The 26,524-nt window shown below is 43.6% G+C and overlaps 1 protein-coding gene across 1 annotated transcript in view; it reads right to left on the bottom strand.

The window, feature by feature from the left end:
• AHNAK2 (AHNAK nucleoprotein 2) overlaps positions 1-26,245 on the bottom strand; it is a 55,436-nt gene extending 29,191 nt beyond the window's left edge. Inside the window, 3 exon segments of the mRNA XM_088539435.1 lie at positions 3,810-3,899; positions 4,487-4,557; positions 26,160-26,245. The gene's annotated coding sequence lies outside the window, so the exon portion shown is untranslated.
• Between the last annotated feature and the right edge of the window lie 279 nt (positions 26,246-26,524).

Here is a 26,524-nt window from a genome sequence, read left to right as displayed (position 1 = left end):
GGGGAGGTGCCGGAGGACTGGAAGAAGGCCAATGTCACGCCAGTCTTCAAAAAAGGCAAGAAGGAGGACCCAGGCAACTACAGGCCAGTCAGCCACACCTCCGTCCCCGGAAAAGTGATGGAACGGCTCATACTGGCTGTTGTCTCTGGGCACATGGAGGACAAGAAGGTGCTCAAGAGTAGTCAGCATGGATTCACCAAGGGGAAATCTTGCTTGACTAATCTGATAGCCTTATATGATGGAATGACCGGCTGGATAGATGTGGGGAGAGCGGTGGATGTCGTCTATTTCGACTTCACCAAGGCTTTTGACACCGTCCCTCACAACATCCTCCTGGGCAAGCTCCAGAAGTGTGGGATAGATGAGTGCACAGTGAGGTAGATTAGGAACCGGCTGGATGGCAGAGCTCAGAGGGTGGTGACCAGTGCTGCAGGGTCTAGGTGGAGGCCTGTAACTAGCAGTGTCCGCCAGGGGTCAGTCCTTGGTCCAGTCCTGTTCAATGTATTCATCGATGACCTGGATGAAGGCACAGAGTGCTCCCTCAGCAAGTTTGCTGATGATACCAAACTGGGAGGAGTAGCTGATACCCCTGAGGGCTGTGCTGCCATCCAGAGGGACCTGGACAGACTGGACAACAGGGCGGTGAAAAACCTCATGAAATTCAACAGGGCCAAGTGAAAGGTTCTGCACGTGGAGAGGAATAACCCCAGACACCAGGACAGGCTGGGGACTGACCTTCTGGAGAGCAGCTCTGTGGAGAGGGACCTGGGTGTCATGGTGGATGACAAGTTGACCATGAGGCAGCAGTCTGCCCTCGTGGCCAAGAAGGCCAATGGGATCCTGGAGGACGTTAAGAAGAGCGTCTCCAGCAGGTCGAGGGAGGTGATCCTGCCCCTCTACTCAGCCCTGGTGAGGTCGCATCTAGAGTACTGTGTCCAGTTCTGGGCTCCACAGTTACAAGAGGGATGTGGAGCTGCTGGGGAGAGTCCAGTGCAGGGCCACGAGGATGATCAGGGGCCCTATGAGGAGAGGCTGAGGGAGCTGGGCCTGTTCAGTCTGGAGAAGAGAAGGCTGAGAGGGGATCTAATCAGTGTCTATAAGTACCTCAAGGGAGGCAGTGAGGAGGATCGTGCTGGTCTCTCTTCACTGGTGGCCACCAACAGAGCTAGAGGTAATGGCCAGAAACTGAAGCATCAAAAGTTCCACAGGAACTTAAGGAAAAATTTCTTAACAGTGAGGGTGACAGAGTGCTGGAACAGACTGCCAAGAGAGGTTGTGGAGTCTCCTTCTCCGGAGATCTTCAAAACCCACTTGGATGCAGTCCTGTGCCACATGCTCTAGGTGACCCTGCGTGTGCAGCGGGGTTGGACTAGATGACCTCTAGAGGTCCCTTCCAACCTTAAGCATTCTGTGATTCTATGGACATTTCTCATGCTTTCATCTTTGTGAATAACATGTGTTATACATTTATTTATTTATTTATCCACACAGAATGCTTAAGGTTGGAAGGAGCCTCTAGAGATCCCCCAACCCCCCTGCTCCAGCAGGGACACCTACATAGGTGTAGGTGGCACAGGGTGGCATCCAGGCAGGGCTGGAAGATCTCCAGAGGACGAGCCTCCACAGCCTCTCCGGGCAGCCTGTTCCAGGCCTCTGTCACCCTCACAGGAAAGAAGTTCTTCCTCATATGGAGGTGGAACTGCCTGTGTTTCAACTTACACCTGTTACCCCTCGTCCTGTCACCGCCACCATGGTGTATTGGAGATGAAAATTTCTGTGATCTGTAGAATCAGTCTCCTAATGGAAGCAGAAGCCAAACCCTGAGGAAAAAGATGTTTGCCTGCCTAGCCTGAGCGATAAGGAGCACAGATGCAGCTGCTCAGCCTGGTTCACAGAAAGCCCCCCACCGGAAACCTGTTGAAGCCAGCCACTTGGCTGGGCTTGTAGCCAACTTAACCGCAGACATCCCCCAAACTAGCTTTGGAAGCCAAACATCTGGAGATGAGGAAGAAGAGGAGGAAGGCAGGACCCCCGAATTGAGGGCTGGGACCCCCGACTGGTATGCGCGCCTGCGCACCCAAGGCGGGAGAGTTGCGCAACTAGAGGCGAAGTTTGTCCGTTCGCTGGCCTGCCTTCCGGGTCAGACTGACCCTACATGCCAGGATGCACCGGGCATAAAGTGTGGAGAGAGCAGGAGAAAAAAGAAACTCCTAACTCTGAGGCCTACGCTGTCTCTGCGAGAGCTGGTCAGCAACTCTCTCTCTCTCTGATCTGCCAGCTTGAGAGGATGTTCGGGCCCAGATCGGCAGGTATCACCTCGTGAGTAGTTATCCATACTTGGCTTACTTTATGTGCTTTCAACTGAATAAATGCTTGATGTAGTCACCTCCTTCTGGCGTGATTATTGCCGAATCCTGAGCCCATCCAGAACACATGGAGAAGAGGCTGGCCCCATCCTCCCTGCAATCACCCCTCAGGTACTTGAACATGTTAATCAAATCTGCTCTCAGCCTTCTTTTATCAGACTTAAGCATGCATTTCAAACAACTACTTATCTTTCTTAATATAACTGTACTAATTAAGTTTTTACCTTTGAGTAACAAAGAGATATAGGTAATTCCAACATTCCTGCGTTTCAATTTGTACCCATTACCTCTTGTTCTATCATTGGCCACCACTGAGAAGAGTTTGGCACCATCCTCTTTACATTCTCCTCTGAGATATTTATAGATATTGATAAGATCTCCTCTCAGTCTTCTTTTCTCTAGGCTAAACAGGCCTAGCTCACTTAGTTTTTCCTCGTAAGATAGATATTTGAGTCCCTTAATCATCTTCATTACTCTGCACTGGATCCTCTCTAGAAGTTCCATGCCCCTCTTGTACTGAGGAGCCCAGAACTGCACCCAATACTCCAGAGCAGCAGGATCACCTCCCTCGACCTGCTGGCAACACTCGTCCTAATGCAGGCCAGGATCCCATTGGCCTTAGCCACAAGAGCGCATTGCTACCTCATGGTTAACTTGTCAACCAGAACTCCCAAATCCCTCTGGACGGAGCTGGTTTCCCTAATCTTTACTGGTTAGCCACAAGAGCGCATTGCTACCTCATGGTTAACTTGTCAACCAGAACTCCCAAATCCCTCTGGACGGAGCTGGTTTCCCTAATCTTTACTGGTGTCTGGGGTTATTCCTCCCCAGGGGCAGGACCCTGCACTTGTCTTTGTTGAACTTCATGAGGTTCCTCTCTGTCCAACTCTCCACCTGTCTAGGTCCCTCTGAATGGCAGCATAGCCCTCTGGGGTGTTGCCCACTCCACCCAGTTTGCCATCATCTGCAATCTTGCTCAAAGTGCACTCCCTTCATCCAAGTCATTGATGGTTAAGTTGAAGAGCACTGGGCCCAATACTGACCCCTGTAAGACACCACTGGCCATTGGCCCCCAAGTAGACATGGCAATGCCATCCAGCCAGTTCTCAATCCACCTCACTGTCTATTCATCTAACTCACACTTCCTGAGCTTCCCTATGAGAATGTTATGGGAGGCAGCGTCAAAAGCCTTTCTGAAGTCAAGGTAGAACACACCCACGGCTCCCCCTCATCCAGTCATCCCATGGTAGAATATCAGGTTGGTCAAATTCTCGTCCTACTACTCCTGATCACCTTCTTTTTCTTTATCGACCTAGATACGGTCTCTAGGATGAGCTGCTCCATCACCTTTCCAACTTATACCACTTATTGCTACTTATAGGAGCTAAAACCTCTTAAATCAACTCAGTAAACCCATCCATTCATAGAACCTCAGTGTCTTGCCTTTAAATAGTCTTCTTCTACAAGATATTCATAAACTGGAGAGGAACCTTGTGGTCTTGGCCGGATATCTTCTACTGCCACTTCATTAACCTACAGGAAAGAAATGAGTGGTAGGAAAGGAAGAGTTACCATTAAAAAGTGACCCAGTTTTTAGGAGATTTTTTTTCTACTTACTTTCTCATTCTGTATACAAATCTTTCATTATTAATAGTTGAGGCAGAATAACTTATAACTTTAATGCTGCTAAACCCTGCATCCTGGAGCTTTACACTGTACTGTCCTCTCTAATCAGGCAAACCATGGAAGAGTGAAGAGTCCCAGAGGATTTTCTGCTGATAAAAATTCAGCATCCTTCCTTCTGGAGTCAGACCATGGGCAAGGTAAAGCAGTTAAACATTTAAAAGAACGCTGTTTTAGTTTACAGCTGTGTAAGAAAGAGGTTACTAGGTCTTGGTATAGAACTTCTGTTGGAAAGTTATCATAAAGACCAGCATTGTTTTGGCAGGAATATTCTCACACAGAAATACTAACAGCTACACTTTTGATGAAAAGAAATCACCAGCAAAACCCAATATAAATAAAATACTAGAGGTCAAACTTTTACAAGGTTATTATACCCCCTCCCCCAAAAAAACTCCAAACCAAAAAACAAAGAAACAAAAAACCCTCAAACTTACAGAATCATCATCTTCTGCATCAGCATCAGCATCTCCAGAAGGCTCTGCTGGTCTCAGCTGTCGTCCAGAACCTGAAAACAATATAGAAGTTGTTAATGTCCGTATGCCAATACAAAGCACAGAGCAATGATCTTTGGAGCTGAAATCCTCCAGATCGTTATGCCAGCTGTAGAAAAGCCTGCTTTCATTCAAATTCTTTATCTCAGATTTCATCAGACTGATCTTTCCGAAGACAGCAGAAATATTCAAAGCCAGAGTACAGAGTCTTTTGTGAAGTAAGATGAAGAAAATAGTCCCCAGCATGGAAAAAAAAAAAAAAATAGAAGTTGGCACTTTTTTTTTTAATCACCAAGCTTGCAGTCTTTAAGAAAGGAGTCGGGGTGAAAGCTTAATGAAGCTTTGATAAAGATTCACTTGTTTCCCTTTTTAGAAGTATTCAGGACAGAGATAGATCAGGTAAAGCAAACAGGCTATTTGAAAAAAAAATCTTTTGAAATGGGTTAAATTGGGCACCAAAAAACAAAACCAATACTAACACACTATCATTTTTAGAGATCCAGTTGCCAACAGATGACAATTTGAGTGAATTACACATTTTCTGTTGCACAATGTACTCTACATACACTATTCCTTGCCCTGATAACTTTGCCTTCCTTCTCATCCCATTTCTGCTGCATTTTTTTTTTAAATCATGGGGTTGTCCGTCTTTCTGAGACCCAGTCCTGCAACGGTCATTAGCATGCAGATTTTCCTTCTTATAAACAGATTTTTCTAGCTCAAAAATATTCTCGAACACTAGAAAAGAGAACCACAAGCAGAATTGTGCAACTAATTCATTATCTAATTTAAATGAAGAGTCCTCGGGCTAGGACATGACTGAACATGAATCTTACATGCTACGTGTGTAGAAAAAGTGGCCCTACATTGTATACATTGCTTTAACTTACATAGGTTGGCAAGCTGTCTAAAATGGCTATGATTTTGACAGCTTTTCTTCATATTTTTATGAACTTCTACTTTTTTTTTTTTTAGAATATGAAGTAATTTAGTACAGTCAGGATCACAAAAAAAACTATTATATCCGATCAGTGACAGACTACTTCATAAAATGAACGCATACAGTGTGTTTTAGGTGAGAATGTCCTATATTAATCTATGGGTAAAGTTTCTAAAACTGACTAACTAGAGAGCAGGTTAGCCATGTTTATATTATCTTAATCATCTCCCCTATTAGCTCCAGAGAACTAGGATCTAATAAGAAATATCTGGGCTACCAGATGTTGTCTGCTCCAGCCTTCACAAGATTAGTCATAACATCTATAATGAGCACCTCTAGAAAATGGTTTTAGGGCAGCCCCTAATCCAGATTAAAGATCTTCATAAATTGCTTTGATATTTTCAAAGGCCTAGCAGCTGCAATTTTCAGAAGTTTAAAAACATTGAAAAAATAATCATAAAATTTTAAATGTGAATTTACAAATCTGATTTTAGGCATCTTTTTTTGAAAATTGTCAGGTCCATTTACAAAGCACTTCACTACACATAGTCTACACAATGTATGCATAGAAGGGATGGTGACCTAAGGGCTGATTACTTAAAATGCTTAGTGTTTCTAAAGAATCAGGTGCCAACCTCGAATTTATGGCTGTTACTAAAATTCTAAGTAGTAGAAGTTGGACTTGTGACATTGTTGTATTTTGCCCTTGGGAAAATTCCACCCACAGGCTCTGCAGTCCAGCAGAATGACTTAACAGAATATGCTTGGATTGCTATAGCATTTGATCTTCAGTGCAGCACTTGGAGGAAAATCACAACATTGAGCCTCAATGGCTGCCAATAACTTTGCTACTGGAAAAGAAAAAGAAAAGAATTATCCAGGAGGATTCTTGGGTAGATTCACTACTGTTTTTCTTGTTTTACTCTGGTGCAACTTAGCTAAAATTGGAGCAACGCAAGTTTGGAGTGGTCCACTTTCAAAACTGGAATGGTCCTATATGGTTTATGCAGTTGATTTATTTCACTGTAGAGTAGGGATATCCTGTGAGTGGTACACTGCAACTTTCCTACATGTCCTAACAGAAGTAAAACATTTTAAACGAAATACAAATGTACTTGGAATAAGAATCTGACCAACACCTTCGAAATTTTCCTGCTGCTGCAACTGAACTACTTATAAAACCCAAGAGAATTTGGCACTCCACCACTTGCCACAGTAAGACCCAAACACTTATTTCCCATAGGGCTGCTCTTTTGGAAATGGCAAAAAACATTGCCGAGTCCAGTTAGAAAGGCAGACCTGGGGCAGATGATATCTCATCTGGGCTGAAACAGCAGAGAAGTTTCTTGCTTTTCGCCAGTCGCTCATGAAGCAAAGCGGTGTATGTGCCACAAGGGTGGCTTCCCATGCTTGACCAAGTCCTAGCAGGCAGTTGTTCTCCATGTTCTTGTTAGAGGTCCTGGGAGTCAAGGTTTGCTAAGATGTTGTCAGAAGTGTCCTTTTTTTCAAAAGGCAAATCTGTCAGTGGCAAATCCCCCAGCTCATGGTGTGTAGGAAGGGAAGGAATCCTTCTGTGAAACCTCTTGGCCAACTGCTACCTCTCCTAAATGGTAATGTAGGATTTTTCCTACAAAATGGAGCAACAGATTCCTATCTGTTACTAACAGATTCCTATCTCAGATACTAACTAGAGTTAGTATCTGAGATGACTCAGAGATGACTGAGATGGCATGGACTGAGATGGATGGATGGACTTGTTGCACAAATCACATCTTCTCCCAAGCTTTGCACTGACAGCCTTTGCAAGCAGCCTAATTTCTGCCCAAAATATGCCAATTTTGTTAGTAATTCTCCTGTCTGCATTAGTTAAAATAAGTAAAAAGGACTTGTTGTGCCTCTAAATCCCAGTGTAAAATAAGCCTAAGATTTGATTCTGATTCTTTTCCAATTCAGGTGACATTAAAAACAAATACATAAAAAAGGGGAAATCAGAGTACATTGCTTTATTCCATTTTCAGCAAAGCTTTCATTCTGTATATGAAAGACCGTGCCAATAAACTATGATTTATATGCATGTCATCCTCATGCTCCAAATAGTAGTGATGCCGACATTTTATAGGTTTTAACTTTTTTTCTTAAACCCTGGACAATCAATGCCTTGTTCTAAATATTTTCATAAACAAGATGGAATTTACACCAGTGACTAGGCCTAATAGCCACTGAACTGACTTCAGAACAAGGGAATTTTTTGAAGACAGGCAGTAGGAGTTACACAGAATGGAACATTTTCATATCATATGACTAAAAATTGTGTTTGCTTTTTTTAGATGGAAATATTTTGATTATTTTATCTTTAAGATATGTTTGCTTATAACATAATGAATTTAAGTAGTCAGATCTTGTATTTAAGCATATAACTTTTGTTCACGTCAGCTTCTTAGGCATTACCTTTCCTGCTTAAAAAAAGAAAAAGAAGCTTTATTTCTGTTTTATTTTGTTAAAGAGGTTTTATTTTTATTTTGTTTTGTTTCATTTCATGTATTTTTTTCTTAGACTGGTTTTGCAGAAAGGGGTAGCTCTGAGTCCCTAGGCATCTTGAGGACTAATGCCTGTATACTCAGCAAGCCCAGGTCTACTTCCTCCTGTTCTTGGTATTATTTAAGAGTCTCATTGTAAATAAGAATGTGAATTGCTGCCACCCTGGGGAGCCTCGGCCAGCTCCTATGTCCAGACCACTCTGCCAGGGCCGTATTTGCAGCTGTCTGGTCCACCCATCGTTTTTGTCTCCAACCCTTCGGGCTCCCCTGTCCGGGCCCATTAATGGTTAATCACTATTGATGTGCTGCTCCAAAATTCTTCCTATTTTTATTTTAAATTCCTTTTCCGAGACAGGTAGTGCACCTGGCTATTTTTTCTATGGCTTGTTCTCCTTCTCTTCCAGGTATTCTAATTACTTGGATTCCTTTACTACCTTCATAGCTCTCAGTGACGCCCAAGGACTGCTACTGCCATGCCCTGCAGCCCCTTCTGATTCACTGCTTATATTTGGAATTGGGAATATTTAGAATATTTAAAATTGTAAATCTGAGCTCTGTACATCTGTAGAATCTGAGAAAATCACTTGATAATAGGAACACTATGCACCTGCTTGGCCTCTGTGCCTCTCAAGAGCCCTTTTTGAGATAGGCAAGTTTGCCTGACTTGGAGCTTTAGTTTGCTGAGAGATTTTTTGCTCCAGGATGATGGGCAGAAAGGCAGCAATTTAACCACTTTACTTCTTTTGGACCTCCCAGTGCTTCAGCTTCCATATCTGCTTCTTTTTTATCTCTTTCCTCTCCAACCCAATCTGCTATGTCATTTATTTTAATAAGCTGTTAGTTCAATGCGTGTGTGTTGCATTTGGTTCTTTGAGTTTCCTAGGAGAGCCTAGGATATTGGAAACTGATGAATAAATGTAGATTAATCAGCTAATTGTAATATCACTTCATCTAGGCAGGGTCATCAAGCATATAGCTATAACATTGGTTTGGTTTCCTCAAAACTCCCATGACTGAAAAATGGCCTAAATCAGAATTTTTAAAAGCCCTCACAGAAAAAAATCACAATAATAACAGAAGAAGAATCTTTTCCATTTCAATGAACACAGCACAAGTTATTTTCACTACTTTTCAAAAATCAGCTTTTGGTAGAGATGTCTGAGTTTGTAAACAGATCTTTGTTTTCTCTAACTGCATCCAGTGGCTTGATGAGTCAGGATTTGCCAATCCCTAAATTGCTAAACATGCTGTGCAAATGCTATGTATAGCACAAAGATAGTTACTCTCTCAAAAGCAGCAGCCTGAAATAATTCAGTATTTCTCATTTACCCCAGGGTTTTCTTATGCAGCTCAAGTTACAAATGGAAGTGATGACCTAATGCTACATTTAAGAAGACTAAAAGCCTGTAATACTTCAAGGTCTATTGTTATAAAAAGCAAACCACGGCAGTTTTGTTGTCCAGAACTGCTGTCGGGAGGCAACATGGCATCAGCTTTAATATCATACCTTGGGTTCAGCTGTGCATTTCTTTAAATGCAAATGCAAAAGTTAAATGTAAAGGCCACAAACAAGAACAGCCAAGGACACATAAGAATAGCAGGGCTCTTCAGGGCCTGCCTTTTAAATTTTCTCTTTCTCAAAGGGATATGTTCCTTAAAGGAACACCTAAATAACATCCTGGCTGCTCTCTATACCTAATGTCCTATCTCCCTGTCTCCCCTGTGGTTACATTGCACGAGGAGCTCGGCTGCAGCAGCTCAGAGCAACCATCCCCATCATTCACATACTCCCGGGCAATTTCTACTCCTGGGTAGCAGCAGAGTCATGTTGTTCCAAGCAAGCAACACATCAGGGAAACAATCCAGCAAGAACCACTCGGTGAATGTAAGAAAAACCTGAAAGCAACTGCAGACAACTCATTTTCACACTCACTGGGCTTCCCAAGGAAGACGCTATGTGATTTAAAACTCAGGTTATGGCGTCAGCTCCAGCAATGCTTGGGCAAAGCACCATCTAAAAAACAAGAGCTTTGTTTTTCTACTGAAATTCCCTAGCACGCCCCAGAGAACTGGTTTCATTCTGTTGTCCCGAGGACTGAGTTACACCAACTGCTGGGCAGGGCTCTGGGGCATGGAAGGAGCGCGGCGGGAATGCGGCCGCTGTCACTGTACGCCAGGCGGCTGCAGGGGCTGCTCCTCCTGCACAGGAGCACCGTTCAGTAAGGAATAAAGTAAGGAATAGCCTACCCAGCTCTGCCTTTCCCCCAGCCCTCCCTCCTGAGCCCCATAATTCTGCTCTCCCTAGCTGCTTCTGTGGCATGCAGACAAAAAGCCTCTGTGGAATAAAGATAAAATTTAGTTGCTAAAGGGGTTCAGCAGGCCTTATTCTCCTCAGGACACTATCACAACTGGTTTGGGCAGCGCAAAAGCTCAACTCCCACTTTTGTTTTGCCTTTGGTTTGGAAATGCCCCCTGGCTGCACTCTGTCACTCCGCTGCATTCTTGTACTATGATGAATGTGACCCAAAGTTTGGAGCCCAAAGCAGAGACGTGTAGCTCAGCAGAGCTAGAGGAGCAGCTACTCCCAAATAACTAATGTGTGAATAGTTTCCTTCCATTCAAGGCACGAACAAGATGTCTTGATTCACTGCCTTGGTATGTTAAGCTGCCTTTGTCAGCAGTTAAGTGTACTTCATTATAAGCCTTCAAATTATTGCATTTCAAAACCTTTCTAAAGCAGAAAGTATCGTAAACTGCAATCATTTGTCTCTTCTCCCTGCCAGGAAGCTGCTTTGCGGGGTTAGCTCCTGCCTCTACCGAAAGGAGCCGGTCTCTGCTCTGCAAAGTACATCCATGTAGAGAAATGTTTAAGGAATTAAGATTTCTTACAGACCAGATTGATCTCTGTAGGGTTTTATAGAGCATTTTCTACAGGTAGACTAATATCAGGGAAGATGTGAAAGAACACTGGCACCTCAGAACTGATATAAACACTACCATAAAAAGAAAAAAGAGCAGCCCCCAAATGAAAAGGAGAGTAAATGGCTTTCCTGCCAGTGTGTATTTATTGATAAGCTCTGTCCACAGACTTAAAACTATTAAAAGCACGCATGCTCGCACTGCACAACAGCAGCACAGCCTTCCGTGAGACCCAGACCGCACCAGAAACGAGCGCTTCATTTGTACAGTGGCACATCTTTCCTCTGGTGGTAAAGATATATTTAATATAACTCATAGGACACTTCAGAGCATGAGAAATAAAAGGACTCTGGTGGGCCTCTGCACAGACTTTCTCAGCCTGAGTCAAATTTAAACAAGAAAAGCACAGGGGATTTTTTTTTCTCCCAAGCCTTTTTTTTTTTTTTTTGCCTTTGTCAACCTGAAATTTCCCAGATCCGCAGTTAATGAGATTCATCCAACTATCGCGTTTTTAGGGTACTTGGCTTAAAATTACTGCAACGTGATTACAATCTTTCTCCTGCTCTACCTAAGAAGCACAGTTTGGCCTGATTCACATAACTCTTTTGGTGCCAGAATAAAATATCCAGTGAAATGTTTCATTTGCCCAGGATTTCACCTGACACTGGCAAAGAATAATGTTTCATACAAGTAATACAGTAACAAAACTCAAATTTCTTGTGAGAACTTAACTAGAATGATGTCCAAAGAAGACAGCAAAAGCAGGCAGCAGTAGCTGATATCTGAACTTGTCTCTCCTGGTTCTTCTCTCTTCTTGCCAGCTAGAAGAGAGCTGCAAGCGGCAGGCTGAAAGAAAACAGCTGGAAAAATGCTCGTGGCATCGACCAGACAAAGATTTTTGCTGCTGTCTCCCCACATCCCAACAGCTCTATCTCAGTTTTGCAGTACTAGTTTTGCAGTATCTGTAGTTTTAGCTGAATGTTTGCCTCGAGGGTAGGTGCAGTGTCCTGTCCCGTGTCCGTGTGTTCGCCTGTCTTAGGCAGGAATTTTCCTCTCTCCAGGGTGTACGTGCTACAATGGGTTTCCAAAGTGCATTTTACTTCCTGCTGGTATTCCCTCGGGTGTAAAGTTGTGGTGAGGAATGTGCAAAATTGGGACTTTCTCATCCAGCATGGAGAACTATCCATAAGGACCTTTTTCCATGATGACTGCAGTGCCTTTGTTCTCACTAGGCCACTAAGAAAAGGGAGTTACTTTTGTGGCACTTTAATAGATATGTCCCAGCTCGTGGACTGAACTGAAATGGCTCACCACTCTTTGGAAGGGAGCAAAAGTGGGTTAGAGATTTGCTGCCAAATAAAACAATAAAAATTGGTTTAATGCGCTGTAGTCCTCAACAGTTTTATCTCCTGAGACATACTGCGTTTGCTTGAGACTGAATGCTGCAAATACTTGCACAGACACCCAGCTAAGACCTCCCAGGGTGACGCTGTCCGTCTGGCTGGTGTGGTCTTTAGAAGAGCGTCATGGCCATGTGGCACCCAAGGATCCAGGCTTGTCCCAGGGTGCAGGTCCCGCTCCACTGACAAAGCCCAGCTCTGCTCACATTTAAAAATCAACCAAATTAATGCTTAGTTAAAAATGAATGTTCTGCCTGCATAGGCTTGATGGCAACCCCTGAGACTGATGTTTTCTGGCAGTATCCCCATGCTGTCTTCCACCACTGACCTACAGAAGCAGCAGGGTGAGTTGACTGCTCTTTGCTCCCTCTCTGGCACATTAAAGGGTACCAATTCTTGGTGCTTTGGGTAGAGCTCCCCTTTGTCCCTCAAGGATATGTCTGAAAGCATCTGTAAAAATATTAGTGGCAACTGACACAGACTTCATCACTTCTGCCATTTATCACTTCTAATTAAAACCAGATTATCTAGCCCAAACTTCTCCTCTCTTCTCACCAGAGAATATTCTCACTAAAGTCAATATACAGTGAATATTTTTATATATGTGTACGTATAGATATATAAAGGGTTGAAGATGCCATGGTCTAGGAAGAGTTTTATTTCTCTGTGTTCCACTGATAAAATTCCGTGAAAAAGTGAGTGCCCAGATGTAGCAATATTAATGAAGTGATGTTATTTTGCACATCTCTCTGGTATGCTGGAAACATCCTTTCTCGAAACAGGAATGCAGCAAAAACCTTATAGCTTTTACACAGCCTTCTATGGTGGCTTTTATATAAATATCTGTCTTTGGAAAGAGGTTTCCAGCTGGGGGAAAAGATCCTTGGGCAACTTGTTTGGATGTAAATCACTATAGAAGAAAATATCTTCTGGAATTTTAAATTTCTTAATGTATATGTCATACAAGAGATATGGGATAAAGGTGACCAAAATTATTATGAGAAAATATTTTACATCAAAGATAAAGTTACCAGCACCTTCGGTTTGCCAAGATAAAAAATGTTTCTATCAATAAATAGCAATGACAGTAAAATAGTATTTGGTACAACTCACTTGTTTTTATGTGGTGTAGGAGACTCCCTTTAAAAATTAGAGGTAGTTTCTGGGCATTGCAAACTCAAGGTTTATAAAAGCATAAAAACTCACTTAGAGATAAATTAATCCATTAGTACAAATTAGTATATTAATTAATACAGTGCTTTTGATATCCAGGAAATATAAATGTGAATAAATGGACTTAAAGAATGGATTTCTGCCACCCCCAAAAAATTCAAATTTCAAAATAACTCAATGGCTGACTACCTATCAACTTCTTTTAAATTCTTATTTTTTGTTGTCAAATGGTCACCTCTTTTTTTTGGTATTATGGATTTCCACTTTGTTCCTGCAAATTCTAAACTTGCACCTTCATCACCATCTTTCATTTACACCATTATTCATGCTTTTTTGTGTGAATTTAATCTCCATTGTTTGAAAACATCAATAATGAAATCTGAATATTTGAGAATACCTGGAATTATAAATTCTTGTTACTTGTCTTGAAACTGAATTCGGTATTTCTATGTATCACATTTTTTTTGCAAAAATTTGTTTGCATCTTTGTGTGTGATTTAATGCTCGCTTTCCCCTCAATGCAGTCTAGCCAGCACGGAGGCACCCAAAAACAACAAACCAGCATGCCTGCCTAATAGATTAGAGGAAAACACAGTTTAGTTAAGGAAATAGATTTAAGTTCTATGTTTCACAGCGGTTAGTATAAACAACAGGGAGAAAACATTATTTTTTAAAGATCCATTGATACAGGTCTGTATTTCTTTTTGATTAACAGCTCGAACAGAGATAAAGCATAAGAGATAAAGCAGAGATAAAGACATTTTTAATAAAGCATTAATTTGTACTGCAGTTTGCCTGTGTAGTAACTGGTGAATGAACTGGTAGAGTTAGTGGTGTTAGAAAGCATGGCGAGAACTATTTGTTGGGTTTGGTTATTGATTCATAACATTTCCACACGTTCTGAACCTCTCTTGCAAGAAGAAAATAATGATTTCTTACAGAAATTAGTATCTGTTTCTTTATTGTAAAGGTCTTTATATGCTTTAATTCCATATTTAATTGCATTAAAACAGAACACCTTTCTGAAGGTGAGAGCAACATTTCCTCCACTGTGCTAGCTTCAGACTGATGTCTACAGGAGAGTAAATGACATTTTGCCCTTGAGGGAGATCAGGAACTCTGCTGAAATCCACAGCCTCGCACAGACACACGGAGGCGGTTTTCCCGGAGCCGGATGCGGACGTGGTCCTCACCCCAGCACCATGCACAGCTCACGGTCAGGGCAGCCAGGCAAAGAGAGTGGCTGCTGGCTTGAAATTAGCCTGTCTACTGTTTGCAAGGTAGAGTAATTCTTATTTTACTGTTACAAGCCAAGAGCTCCATCACTGCCTTACTGCAGCATTTACAGATATGATGGTCCCGGAATCCTGAGTGAACTGGGATGTCAGCAATATTTTAGCAATGGCTGAAGTGTTTTCCTTTAAGCAGTGCTGCTGGGGTGACTTTTTAGAGCATTCTGAAACTAAACTGACAACAGAATTTGTTTTTTATTTTGTTACACTTACTTTAAACATTAGTTAATCACCCTTTCAGTATTCTTATGGGGGAACCCTGTCCCCATTTGACCAAAAGAGAAGAGGAAACAGAAAAGCTGTCGCTTTGATCTTCGAAGAAGACAAGCAGAGAGATCAGTGCTGTTTACAGCTCCCAACACAGGGGTTGATGAAGCTGGCATGGGGAAAGTGTAAAGACAAGCTCACCTAGTCCAGAGTGAGGGGGGCTGCTCATTGAAAAACAGGCCCTTTTCCCATTTCTACACCAGTAAAATACTTAAAATTTGAAAAGAAATCAGAGCCAGGTCTTCAAGTGCTCAGAACACAGGACAAATGATGCTGATAAAACATGTTGAACAGAGCCAGGACTTAAATGCAGGGTGTTCCCCTGCATGTTCTTCCATTATGGATGAAGTTAGAGTAAAGAGCTTGTTATCTCTGGAATAAAACTGGGCCAAGGCATGGTGAGAGATTTTGCTCTTGGTGACCCACGTTTAGAGGGCCTCCATGTGCACAGCGTGCATAGCTGTGTGCTTATTCTCTGATACTGCAATCACTGGAAGGTTAACAAACTCCGGTCTGGCAGGAGCATTCTGGAGGTTTTTTGGCTATTGCATGGATGCCTGTTGTTATTTAGCTGTTGAACAGATCAGAAGTTACTCTTCGCACCTCTGAAGCAGGGAAAGTCAGCGGTATTTCTGAAGCTCAGTGCCTGAAGGGAGAGGTCTGAAAATGTACCCAAACATTTGCAGGGAGGTTTAAGCTCCCCTTGCTGAGAAGTGCCAGCCCAGGGATAGTGGAACACACATGCTTTTTTTATTATTTTTGTGCATGTGTTTTGTATTAAATGCAGCCATCAGTATAAGAGGAGGGCTCATACTGCAGAAAGGTGCACTGCAGAGAAGACGAATGGCCAGGATAAAGCATTAAAGGAGCGAGCCTGCTCTGCCTAGGCAGCAATCACTTCTATAGACCTTCAAAACAACCTCTGCACTAGCCAGCTCAGGGCCTGGGAGCTGCGGGGTTGCAGGGGAGGCTGAACCAGCCCCAGTGCTCACTGAGGCAGCCGGTACTCGCAGCACAACCTGTCTCTGCATGAGCTGCAGCTGCACCGTCCCCGTGCTGCACGGCACATCTGGAGGGAGATGCTCCCTAGGCAAGCTGCGCTATTCCTGCCATGCTGCACATAATGTTTTCCAAGCGTGCTGGCAGCGAGCTCAAACCATCCACCACAATCTGATAATTTGTACCTCTGCGTGTCTTGCTGCAGTAAAACTGTGGAAGTGAAAACAGCAAAGGCAAAAAAAACCCCAACTCCTCTTATTCAAGAGATACAGGTTGGGATTTTGTCCTCTGATCTAAATGTATATTGTGAAGGCATTCAGCTAGATTTACAGCAGGATTTGGCTTATGATCGTCAAGCAACAACATGAATTAACAGACTTATTTCACTTCAATATAGACTACGAATTTTCTATACGGCTCCTATTCAGCAAGCAGAATAGTGTAACCAGGATGCAGTTGTGTGGCAGCAGCGTACCACATAAATTAAGCTAACTCTGGGTAATATCACAAAAAAAAAAAAATGTGTTTATAGCTCCATGCCAGTTTCTGACTAATGCTTTTGTTTGTTGCTATAGCAAACCACACATGAAACTGATAGCCAAAAGCATGTTTATGACTAACCTTGGCTCTCTGGGGATTGAAAATATGGAATAATAATAATAATTAAAAAACAATACGAGGAGAACATGATAGGAAACACCTTTTTTGGCACAGGTTGCTACGAACATTAAAAGTAAAGAACATCGAGAGTGGAAAACATTAGGAAATGGGAACGGTGGGAATAACCAGCTTTAACCCACAGTGATTCAAACGCAGCTCTGGTTTCACATAGCAAATCTGCCTGCACAGGACTCGAGTGCCTTGCAGGAAGTCCTGGCTGGGTGTCAGGGGACGGACTCGAGCCTTTGAAGTCTGGAGCAGCTTTGGATCAGTCTTTAACATGTGCAGACCACTTTACTCAGGATCATTTTTACACTCTGCCCTGACACCAATGACACTGGTATTCACTTAATTAATTTCTATTGGAATTTATACTTGGGTCACTTCCAAGAGTCTCTCCTGGCATGGACACCTCACTACGCTAGATGCTGCACAAATACCCAGGAAAGAGCAGTCCCAAGCAAAAAGAGCTTTCGAAGCAGCAGGAGAACCAAAGGGAGAGGAGCTTGGACTGAGGGGGAACAGGGAAGCAGAGGCAGGAAGACAGCGTGACTACAGCACCCACCAACCCCAACCAGGGCTTGAGCCCAGCTCTCCTACACATTTACTTTGCGAAGAATAACACACTATCATCTACTCTGGGAAAATGAATATAGCTAAATGAAGTGAATCCTAAACTATAAGAGCTTATAACATAGCACTCTAATTTGGGCAAAATTTATATTAGTGTTCTGCTAGTGTTAACATTTTTCCCTTAGTCATGAAAAAAAAAAAAAGATAAGGTGAGTATCACTGCATAGTGTATAAAGACTGAAAATACCATTTTCTTTCTACTGATATTAATAGCTTTGACCCTAGACTGCATATTGCATTTTATTCACAGTTTCTAGTATGAGTAAAGAATCAGCTTGGATTCAGTCTTGATGGATCCATCAGAGTACACAGAATCACATATAGTAATAGTGGTGGCATTCTTGTAAAAATAAACATTTTCAGAAAAAAATGCAAACATTTGGTAGATTAACAATGAGCTCAATCTATGGTGCAACAACTAGCAGAAGATATGTGTTGTATAAAATGAAGATCAAAGGCAAATAAGATATATGCAGTGTTTTTCCAGCTATAGCCAAAAATCACTTCTGAACTGCAGAGCAATCACTATAGATATGCTGAGGTTCATAAAACTTTTTTTTGCTTTCTCATGCTTTTTTTCAGTTCTTCATGTTTGGCTGAAAATGCATCTTACGGAAAAGAAAAAGATGCCATGTTGAGAATAGGAACCTGAGAACAGCCTCAGGAACAAGCAGCATCATGCAGAACAATTCAGAAGAGCTAACCCGTCTCCTCTGACTATCCTCCAAAGCAGGGGAAAGCAGGCAAGTAGTACAGTTGATGGGATAAGATACCATATGTCAAGATGGAAAGGCACAAATTGCTTGTACTCATCAATATTTATGGAGTTGCAGTGCTGCTTAGCAAGCACCTTTTCCTCTGGGCTCTCTGAGGACTTGGCTGTCCCTCCTGAATACTCTGGGGTTTTAGTCACCTAGATAGTGCTGGACAACACAGCACCTGTGGATATAGTGGCTCAGACACTGCAATGTTTGACCACGTTTGCACAAGCTCCACATGCAGAACCACCATGAGAGTCTCCACACCTGCCCGAAGAGCTGCGTGAAGGCAGACAAAGTCCTCCCACCTCAGCAATGGAGATGCAACAAAGCAGAAAAAAAGAAAAAGGAAAACCTTGCGCAAAGTCCAAGAGCAAGCTGGCAGGAGAACCTGCAATAAATTCAACCCAGATGTTTTGGACTGCAGCGTCTCCCTGCACCATGCTGCCTTCCTTAGGTCAATGCTGAAAGGAGATGTTTTACATTTGCTCATTCCTCCTCTTCCTTTGTCAATAGAAATTAAAACAGGCATCTGACTGCCCAAGCCTTGAATACTCCGACAGTTTCCAAGGCTTGCAGTGAAGTGAGCCAACATTTCGATTGAATACAGACTTAACGGACAACTGAAAACTGAATTCTTGGCCAAGTAGCCTATCAGTGAAAACTCATTTAAGTGCATATTACTTTTATATAGACATGCATTGTATATAATTTTATGACTTTGCAAAGAACCACTAATTACAAAAATACTGTTGTTGCAACTCAGCCAAACAGCAAATGGGCTGATCTACTACCATTTAACAACAACAACAAAGTGCTGTATCACAATTTTTGTAAGCGTGGATTATAGATTTGAAACAATTCTCTCTACCTTTGATTTGTGCTCGAAGGTAGGAGGGTCTGGCATTGACCCACTAAGTTCTGCTTAAAAATCGACGGCTAATTAGTATTAGTTTCTCATCGATTTGTTTTCTGAAGATTGACCATAAATATCAGATTTGTTCACTAAGCAATCCATGATGTCTGTCTGGAGGGCCACTTCCATGTATTTTCCAAAAGCGATGTAATCATATTTCCATGGGAATATGTCATGTCCTGTCAGCAAAATGCAGTTCTGTCAGCCCAAGGTGAGTTTATGTTCCTGAGTAGCTGTGCATATTCTTCCTTGCCTCTTTTTTTAAACCCTCAGGGCAAATGCCACTCCATTTTTCCAACTTGCCATCATAAAAATCCGTCTGGGAGTTGTAGGTGCGCTGCTGTTGCTGCACCTCCATGGCCAATGTGTTGCTCTGGCTACTGAAGGATACTTCTGAGGAGCTGGAGCAGGACTTCAACTTCCATGAATAGAAAACGCACATCCATTTGCAGAGCAAGGTTTTCCATACAGGTCTGCAAGCGCCAGCTGCTCCGCAGCACTAAGGGCAGGAACTCCCACATGGAGGAGGATGGAGTCCTCATGCCCAGGAGAGCTGCGTGCCCCCACGCTGAGCGCTCTGCACCAACCCACTTGCTGGATAACTGCATCCCTTGCTTTGTTCCAAGCAGCAGGGATTTATTAAGGATGAGAATTTCTGGGATCTTCTTGACAATGAAACAAACCAAAATGCAACCCCGCAAATCCTCCCCCTTTTCCTCTGTAAAGCCCTCCTTCCATTGTTTCCACACTACTACAACCTCCATTTCATACAAAGCTTGGAAGTCCTCTGAGGCAAGTCCTGGGACGTGACTATATCTCATTTAACAAGGTAGGTGCCCTAACCTTCCCTGAAATCTCCGAGTGTCATCAGCAGCAATAAATGACATGAACAAGCCTCGACAAACATGGCTGGTTGTGGCATTTCAGTGAGACTACAGCAGGTTTGACAGATCAGTCCCTGCCTTCATCCTAGAGACATGTCCTTTTTCTAAAATCTCCTCCAAGTAGGAAACTCTGTCACTCCTTCTCTCAAAGCCAGGTTAAAGACACTCATTCTGATCCCAGTTTTCCTTCCCTCTCTATATCTTTTGGGGCATTTAAAAGTGAATAGAAGGAAAATGATGTTAACTTTCACCTTTTTTATACCTCTTTCCCCTTTACCCCAGGCTCTCGGGCTGTATCTGTGTGTACTGGCTGAGTGCCCTAGGCCACAAAGCAACAGTGAGACAGCGGCGAGGTGCTTTGTGCATCGCCCAAATTTGCCTGCAGGTCCCCACACAGAGGAGCACTGCCAGGACACTGATCTCCAACACAGGTTGGAAAGTCTTGACTGCTTTCTGTGTGAATGGGGTGGACAGTCACCTCCTGTGAAACGGGGTCCTGTGCTGAAAAGGGAGGAAGGCATCACGAGTGCTACACATCATGCAGGGCGCTGGCAGACCCACAGTGAACATGGCTGCATGTGTCAGCCTGGGCTCCTCATGATTCCCGATGGGAAGAACTAGGGTCGATGGAGTCAACAGCTGCAGTGATCTGCAGTCATTAAGAGAATCAGGGGTGATTTGTAGTTACATGCATATGGACATGTACTGTTTTCTTTCTGTTAAACAAGTTGAAGTATTTAGGAGATTACACTCATTCTTGAGCTTATCTGCAAGTGATAGACTTAGTCTCTGGGCTTTAAGGTTCATTTGGAATAAATAATGGTTATGTATTTGCTTACCAAGGCATGTAACATATACATTGTAATTATGCAATTAATGCCTTAATCTCTGTGATGAGCAATCCTGCCATGACCCAGTACGGTTATCCAAAAGATTCCACTTAATCTCTGAGGAAGGATAATTTTAAAAAGAAAAAAAAAAGAATTCCCCTGTCCTCTGTATCCAAACCATTTCATTCACAGATTCCTGATAGCCTGACTGAAGCAGTTGTTATATCCACTGTGAATATGCAATCCAAATATAGGTCTAGATCACGGTGCTATTACTAAATGTATTCCTTCATAATCAGTCTGTGTGGGCTCTCTTTCCATCCAGCTCCATAAATCACTAAAGGAACTGAAATATTCCCATAAAGTTAGGTGTGCAATATCTTTCAAAAGTCTGTTTTTACATCACTCAGTCAATAATTTTCTAGTCCAGTCCATGTGCCAAAAGAAGAGACTACGAGCAGAACCTGAGAACATATCACCATTCAGTAACCACTCCAGCACTGACTATCTATTCATAGGAATGCTGATTAATAGAGGTTAGACTCACAACTGCACACGCACACGGTTTGCCTCTGTAGCCATCCATCACTATGAGTATGACTCCTCCCTGTAGTCATTCTCATGTGAAAATACTTAGTGAGCCTCCAAAACAGGCTCTGACTAACTGCAAACTGGCACTGAATGGTCTGAGCGCCTCATTGCAAAATAATTTTTCTCATGATCAAGCCTATTATGTGAAATCAACCTTAAGAAGTGTGAAGAGAGGCAGTTCATATAAAAATCAATGCAACCTTTCACTAAGACATGAATCACATCAACTCTGACATATTCTGAACATTGAAAGTATTTGGGGAATGTTTAATGACATTTTTGTGTTCTTCACAAGAAGGCATTGGGAAAGCCCCACCAGCAAATATGAGCAATATCACAACCACTAGCTTTCTCATGAGAGTTCATAGATCTTCAGCCCACATGTCTACTGATAAGTTTACACACATTTCAGACAAAAAACTCAAACCCTCAACCTCTTGGATGCTCATCTCATCTGAGGGAAAGCTGTTAAACTCGTTGAGGTTCACCAAACACTGGTTTCTAACTACTTTTAAAAATAGCAATGCCTGTTCATACTTAGAGTTTATATTTCCCCTGTGGAATATAATGCAAATATCAGTTAAAGCAGTTCTTTGCTTGTAGATTTTACCCATTTTCCACCAGAATCTTTTTTTTTTTTTGCTACTGGGCATGTGCCTTTTGAGTTCCTTGTCCATTCTAAGACTTCCATTTTGGAAGACCTCAGTCCTCCAAATAGTTCTGCTAAGGCTGGATCTTTGCATTAGAATGAGAATGGGGTGAGGAAGAGAAATGAAAACTTTTGGCACATACTTATTTCAAGGGAAAAATAGAGTGTTGCAAGTGGCTGAGAGGCACAGGTTTGGGTGCCGGTGCTGATTATTTGCAAATAAATGAAGAGGTGACTTGTGGGGAGCTGAACAATAGGACCTTTCTAGGAAGGGAGTGTTGGGGTATGCAGGAAAAAGAGGGATGCTTGGACTGGAAGAACATCTATTCTCTTTGGGACAGAAGAGAAATAGCATTTACCCAGCAGTGAAGACCAGTCCCTGCGTCCTCGGAGCCCCCAGCATTTATCAGCAGACTTGGAAAGGACAGAAACCTTATCTCTTGCTTTGTGATTTTGAAAAAAACAGATACCTCGGCCCTCTGAAGTCTCTGCTATCTTTATGGGGTAGATCAAGCAGATCTTTCAGGCTCTCGCATTCCTGCTGCCTGGAATTCTGCTGGATCCAGGCTGTGGCTGCCGCCTGGGAGCTGCTGCCCCAGCACCCCCAGGTCCCAGAGCACATGGGTCCCCTAGAGCTTCCTAGGCTCTGCGCTGCCCAGAGGGAAGAACTTTGAGTATTTTAATGTGTTCCAGCCCTGCCGGACCACTGTGGGCAGTCAGATCTGCATGGTGAATCCATGATTTCCCATTCCCTAACTGCAAACCGTAAGGGCCAGATTCTGCAGTCAGGCAGCAGTTGCATCAAATATTTACCCACCCACTGCCTCCTTTTAGGAAGTAAGAGTGTTGGAGAGAAGTACTGAGCATGTGAAACATTGTCTCCTAGCCAGAAATCCAGCTTTCCAATATAAAATAATGAACCCCAGTGGTATAACAAGCCCTGACCTTACATTCCTGAGCAAGAGATCTTCCCTACCACATGGATTCAGAGTATTGAATCCCCCCGGAGCAGGGGCTAGGCACAGCAGCAGCTCATCCAGAGGAGGTTCTTGCCACGAGGGCAGTCTCCAACACTGGCAAGTGGGATGTGGTGCCCAGTGCAGCCTTGGTTTGGCAGGGTTTATCCAACCTTAGCTCCATCCGGAGTCAAATCCCAGCAGCCGCTCAGCGCTGCGCGGCTGGACTCCAGGGAACAGTGCACCAGGCGGAGCGGAAGCTACGGCTAGGAGGAAATAACCATGGTTGCTAGAAGGTGTTGTCAGGAAAACAGCTTTTTACTGCCCTGAGGTTCAGGGAAGAGGTTGTCTGCCTTAAAAAATAATGCTCGGTCTTGCTCGTGTATGCGCGTCTCTAATGCTGAGGCCTTATGTGTCCTTATCTGTCTGAACTGAGCCCAAAGCACAGCAGGCTGCTTTTCCAGGGACGGAAACTCTGATTTTTCCCTGTGTCCTGATATGAGGGACATATCACAATGCAAAACCAGATCAGTGCAAAAAAAAGAGATTGAGTATGATGCACCATTCAGATGCACTGATTTATATTAGTTATTCACTTCTTTGGACGTGAGGAATCTGAGAAACCTCTCACTTAGATTCACAAACATCTCAGAATCATAGAATCATTATGGTTGGAAAAAACCTTCAAGATATTAAGTCCAACTGTAAACCTGTCACCACCATGCCTGCTAAACCATGTCCCTAAGTGCCTCATATACATGTTTCTTGAACACTGCCAGGAATTACAACTCCAACACTTCCCTAGCAGCATGTTCCAATGCTTCACCACTCTTACTTAGATGCTGCAATGTTTTATACTCACATAGGACTGCCTGGCTTCTTCGCCCTTGTAGGAAAATCAAGGAGAAGATTAAAAAAAAGGGAAGAAAAAGAAAGAAAAAGCGAAGCTTTGCGTATCTCCAGAGGTTGCAGTCTGAGGACTGTGCATTGTTGTGGCCTCTTGGGTGATGCTCCAGCACGACCCAGCCTCAGCCGTCCCGCTGCTGCCGTCCCGCTCCCCGCGCTGGCGTGAGCCCAACAGCCTCAGCAAAGCACCTTGCCACTCCTGGCAGTGCCTCCCGGGATGGACGGGTGTCGGGGCCCGCGCACAGACCTCCCACACCAGCGGGAACGTAACGGAGACTGCACCCGGTCCCCGGAGCCGCGCGACACGCGGGCTGCTGGATCGCGTTCCAGGGCTGAGCGGCAAGTACAGCCAAAAGCGAATGGAGGCACGTTGACCTCGCCGCTGCCAGCGCAGCCACAGCGGCCGAGGCAATTAAAAAGCATAAAAGGAGTTATTAAAGAGAGTCGCCCACTCCAAACTCCGGGGGAAGCAACGCAAAGAAGTTGTCCCTGCCCCATCGGAGCAAAACCCCTGCATTGCAGCCCGTGGGAATGCAGCCATCGCCCAGGAACGGCTTACGAGCACGGAGTACAGTCAGAGTGACTTCAGTTGAAGAAGATTTACGCAAGCTTCAAAATCTAATAGTGGAGTTTACTTTGCAAGAGGGCCACACCAAAGATAGTAAAATGCAGTTTTAGCTCACAAATCCGCACGCTTCCACGTCAAAACTGCAGCAATCGCAGAGTGTGTCAGCACTGCGGCGGACCCGTGGTGGATTTATGATTTTCACAGTTTATTCTTGAAGAGTTATTGTTAATGCCATTGTTAGAGAGTTACTGCAATTAGATGGCCCAGTCACACATATCATTTTAAACATAACTAATAAAACAGCCCAATAAATTCTGAGGCATGATGTGTTTGCTTACGCTGCTAAACTTATGAAACTTTTTCATGCTGGACTTTTAACCGATGGGAGGATAGGTTTTGGAAGCAAAGCGCCTATCGTAAGCTGCTTCTCCTTTAATGTGCAAAGTTCCTTATGGCTTTTCTTTAATAAAATCTATGACAAATCACTACTTAAAGTTTTTCCTCATGCATTCTGCAGATGATTATAACCAAAAAGTATTGCATCCCTTAAGAGAGTTGCCTACTAAGCTACACATTTCAGAGTTATTGTTTCATAAACAATAAATAAGAATGATTACTATTGTTGCAGCAGGACAGACCTTTGCCATTTTCTCGTGTGAGCAATGCTTGCTCCATTTCCTATCAAAGCATTCAGAACACATACTTTGCATCCCTTCCTCTGGTGGCCACAGATAAAAAACCCACTTCAGACTACCTGGATTCATGTGATCAGCAATGTATTAAGGTACATGAAGGGCAAAGAACCCAGGCAGGTGGACAGATAAATTTTATCCAGCATTTCCTAACATTTTGTGAATTGCTCACAGCAGTGTCATACCTGATCCACTCATAAGGTTATGGATCTCTGTTTTCAAATGCTCCAAGGTTAATATTAGTCTCAAATACCACTAACACACAGAGGCTCTGGTGCCAAGCCAGTATATTGTGACACTATATATACATTGCAAATGGTATTTATTGAGATATAGTATCCGCATGAGCAGAATTCCTCTTGTAGAAGCACAGCCACTATAAAAATCCAAAGATATGTATGGAGAAAGCACACAAAACAAAACCCACATCCAGCATAAATCAACTTCCCTGTAAACAAACCACAGTTTGCACCTTGCGATTCGCTGCAGCAGTTGGGGCTCCGGCTCTCTGTGCACTAAGAAGAGCTTCGCTACGTTGCAGACCGCGTGATGGGTTAAGCACACGGAGTGAGGAAGTCAGAAAAACAGCGCGCACGATCCGTAATAGAGAGTACTGAGCAGAGGGGCGTGCGCAGGACGGGGCACCAAGAGCCCTCCGAGGACTTTGGGGGACTTCATGCACAAGTCTGAAAACCCCCACACTGGAAACGCAGATCAAGGACTTCTGAACACACTTGTTCATCCCTGACCCTATTTCTTCCCACCTGCGAGACAGCAGTAAAGCAATAAATCCTTGTGCCAGGCGCGGGATGACCGGGAGGATTGGCGAGCGCGGTGCCCGCGCATCTCCCTCCCCAAGCGGGACAGCGTGATGCCTCCACAGCCCAGCACCCAGCCCCAAGAGCAGGGGCTGCAAAACACCCCCACCGAGAACAGCCCTAAACATCCACCGCCAACTTGCGCACTCTGCAAGAGAGAGAGAAAGAAAGGGAAAGGAGGATCTCTCTCTTTTTTTAAAAAAAATAAATAAATAGAGAAAAGCTTACCAAAAATAACTGAAGTTCTCTAAAGTTGCCCTGAAGTTGAAATAGCCCAGAACAGGAGTGCGGCGCCTGCCTTGCGCCCTCCCTCCTTCCCTCCCTCTCTGGCTCCCTCCCTCCCGGACAATTTTCCTTCTATGCCGAGCGGGGCGTTGCTGGCCCGCGGGGCTGGGGGATGCAGAGCACGGAGGCAGCAGCAAGCGGCTCTCCCGCACACAACGGCGCGTTGCCAGCCTGTCTCGGGGCTGCCCCAGCGTCCTCCTCTAGTTCTCTCACTTATTTATTGAATCATTTATTGCTTTTTGGCGTCTGACAAACTGTTTCCCCCACCAAAACCTGAGTGCTCGCCCCATGACTCGTGACATGGGAGC

The sequence above is a fragment of the Tinamus guttatus genome, unplaced genomic scaffold, assembly GCF_059628265.1.
Source record: "Tinamus guttatus ecotype Peru unplaced genomic scaffold, ASM5962826v1 Tinamus_guttatus_pri_ptg000048l, whole genome shotgun sequence".
Classification (NCBI taxonomy): Eukaryota; Metazoa; Chordata; class Aves; order Tinamiformes; family Tinamidae; genus Tinamus; species Tinamus guttatus.
The sequence above is the reverse complement of the archived record's forward strand: the minus strand, read 5'-3'. Positions and strand labels throughout refer to the sequence as shown.